Source organism: Vulpes lagopus, chromosome 7 (assembly GCF_018345385.1).
Source record: "Vulpes lagopus strain Blue_001 chromosome 7, ASM1834538v1, whole genome shotgun sequence".
Taxonomy (NCBI): Eukaryota; Metazoa; Chordata; class Mammalia; order Carnivora; family Canidae; genus Vulpes; species Vulpes lagopus.
Window position 1 is genome coordinate 21499329 of NC_054830.1, and position 3494 is coordinate 21502822.

Here is a 3494-nt window from a genome sequence, read left to right on the forward strand (position 1 = left end):
TGGGATTGAGTCCCGCATCAGGTGCCCCATAGGGAGGCTGCTTCTCCTTCTGTCTGTCTCTGCCTGTCTCTGTGTGTCTCTCATGAATAAATAAATAAAATCTAAAAAAAAAAAAAAAACAGAGAATAGGATAAAATGTTTGCAGATCATGAATCTACTAAGGGACTTGTATCCCAAATACACATAGACCTCCTACAATTTGTCTCTGTCAGTTTGGGCTAATGTAACAAATTATTGTAGATTGGCTGGTTTTAACAAACATTTATTTTTCCTAGTTCTGGGAAGTCCAAGATCAGGGTGTGGGCAGAGTCGGTCTCTGGTGAGAGTCTTCCATGTTGCATGTGGCTCTCTAGTTACGTCGTCACACCATCTTTTCCTGATGTGTGCTTGCAAGAGGGTGATGTCATCTCTTCCTCTTTTATTTATTTTAAAAATATTTTATTTATTTATTCATGAGAGACACACAGAGAGACAGAGACACAGGCAGAGAGAGAAGCAGGCTCCATGCAGGGAGCCCGACGCGGGACTCAATCCCAGGTCTCCAGGATCATGCCCTGGGCTGAAGGCGGCGCTAAACCACTGAGCCACCAGGGCTGCCCATCTCTTCCTCTTTCTCTTTTAAAAGGGCATCAATCCTGTCATGAGAGCCCCGTCCTCATGACCTTATTGAGTTGTAATTACCTCCCAAATTCCCCACCTCCAAATACCGTTACACTGGGGATTAGGAGTTTCAACATACAGATTTTGAGGGGACACAAAAAAATTAATAATAAAAAGAAAAATGACCCACAAGTATTGGTGGTGAGGATGTAGAGAAAGTGGAACCCTCATGCATTGCTGGTGGGAATGTAAAATTGTGCAGCCACCAAACTGGTCCTCAGAAAGTTAAACAGGGTTACCAGCAATTCCACTCCTAAGTATAGAGAATACGTTTATGTATGAATCTATCATTATATAGTTAGAGGAATGAAAACCTGTGCCCTCCCCCCATGACAAATATTTATAGCAGCATTATTTATAATAGCCAAATGGGGAAAGCAGGGACGCCTGGGTGGTTCAGTGGTTAAGCATCTGCCTTCGGCTCAACTCGTGATCCCGGGGTCCTGGGATGGAGTCTCCTATCAGGCTCCCCATGGGGAGCCTGCTTCTCCCTCTGCCTGTGTCTCTGCCTCTCTCTCTATGTCTCTCATGGATAAATAAATAAAATCTTAAAAATTGAAAGAACTTATATGTAGGGACACCTGGGTGGCTCAACGTTTTAGGTCTGCCTTTGGCTCAGGGAGGATCCTGGAGTCCTGGGATTGAGTCCCACACTGGGCTTCCTGCATGGAGCCTGCTTCTCCCTCTGCCTGTGTCTCTGCCTCTCTCTGTGGACGTCTCTCGTGAATAAATGAATAAAATCTTTAAAAGGGGGAGGCAACTCAAGTGTCCATTAGCTGATCAATGGATGAATAAAATACCATCTAGCCATACGATAGAATATTATTTGGCAATAAAAAGAGGTGGAGTACTGACACGTGGGGGACCCTGGAACTCCTGCAAAATGAAAGAAGCCGGAGCAGAAGGCCACAGAGTGTATTATCGTGTTTATGTGAAACGTCCAGAACTGGCAAACTGATAGACACAGCTGGCGAGAGTTGCCAGGAATCGAGGAAGGGGATGTGGAGCTGGCTGGCTGGTAAGGGCACGGAGTTTCTTTTGGGATGGAAATGTTCTGGATCCGTTGGGGTAATGATCACACAACTCTGTCCATGTGCTAAGAATTGTGGCATGGAAATGGGTGATTTCTATTCCGTGTGACTTCCATCCCAAGGCCTGGGCTGCTGCAGGTAGAGCCTGAGCTTCTGGAGTCTGTGTCCTGGGCGTGTGGAGCCCAGGGCCGAGCCCCGCTTCAAAGCCGACCAGGCGCCGAGGTACCAGGCATGGCCACCAGGTGGCACACCCACCCCAGCTCTCCCTTGAGGCGCTGGGCCTGCAGACCTTTGTGGATTTCCTTGTTCTATGGTTTTACTGTTGTTTTTATCTTGGATTATTCAAGAAAGGGTATTAGGATTGGGTCAGGACCCTGAGCCCTGGCTGAGAACTGTCCTCCCCTCTCCCACACTTTCTCATGCAAGAAGAGAGGGCTTGACTGCTCCCCCTAGCCCCACGTGGGCCTTCTGTGGCACCCGGCACCCACGGCCTGCCTGCTGCTTACCTTGACCTCCCTGCCTAGTGTGGGTCACATCCAGCTGCTGCCAGCAGCCTGGGAAGCCTGGCCCGGAGGTGGAAGAGACGCCGGCCCAGGCCTCCTCGCCACCCCTGCTCTTGGTTCCTCCTGGAATTGGTGTTGTTCAAGGCCGGCACACAACCCCCAGTACAGCCAAACCAGGTCCGGTAGCTGTGAGTGTTCGCCAGCTGCAGGTTTGACTGGTTCATATTGTGGGACCAGATTGTTGTGCGGGCAGACAGGTCTACAAATGCGTCTCTCCTCCCCAAGGGCTCTGAGGATTTCCTGGGGCCCCCATGGGTGGCCAGGAGCATTCAGTCCTCAAGCCCCCAGCCTTGTCTGCCTCTGGCCACATTCTGTGCGGCTGACCACAAGCAAGGCCTCCGCCAGCGGAGCTGGGCCAGCAGAGGGAGCTGTAATCCTGTGGTCACAGGAGAGAGCGGCCCAGCAGGCGGTTGGTTGGGGCTGGAGCTTGCGTCTGGACCACAGATGTTCTTGGGCCAACTGACAAATGGAATTCCAGGTGCCAGAGGCAAGGCCTGGGAACCTGCATTTTTATTTTATTTTTTTAAAGATTTTATTTATTCATGAGAGACATGGGGGGTGGGGAAGAAAGAGACAGAGAGAGAAGGGGGCAGAGACACAAGCAGAGAGAAAAGCAGGCTCCATGCAGGGAGCCCGATGTGGGACTCGATCCCAGGTCTCCAGGATCACGCCCTGGGCAGAAGGCGGCACTAAAGCACTGAGCCACCTGGGCTGACCGGAACATGCATTTTAACAAATTGAAGGTAGGCAGTTCTGCACTTGGGGTTGAGAACTTCTGGTTTGTGGTGCTGCCGCTCTGACGCCAACCTGAGGGAGGGTCACCTTCCCCAGGATGGGGACTGCCGTTTCCCTGCTTCTCTGAGGTGAAGGGGGCATAGGGAGGAGCTGGGGAGGAGCATGGGGAGCATGGAGAGGAGGAAATACACTTCCCTACCCAAGGAGACCTCTGCCCACGGGGCTGTGGGGTCGTAAGGAAGGTGAGGTGGCCCTCCGGACAGTCAGGCTGCTCCCTAGCCTCCCTGGGGCCAGCTGGGGAGGGTGAGGCGAGACTGGGTTTCAGCCTCTGGGCTGGAAGGCAGGCTGCAGTACGATGTCACCTGGCGGCTCGAGGGCAGCAGTTCCGGTGGTTAAGGGCAGATGTGGGCCCAGGGGAGGAGACTGCACAAGACCCGATGTCTTCTCTCTGCCTCTACCAGCACCGGCTGCATTCATGTCAAATAAACACTTCAGGGCCGATTCG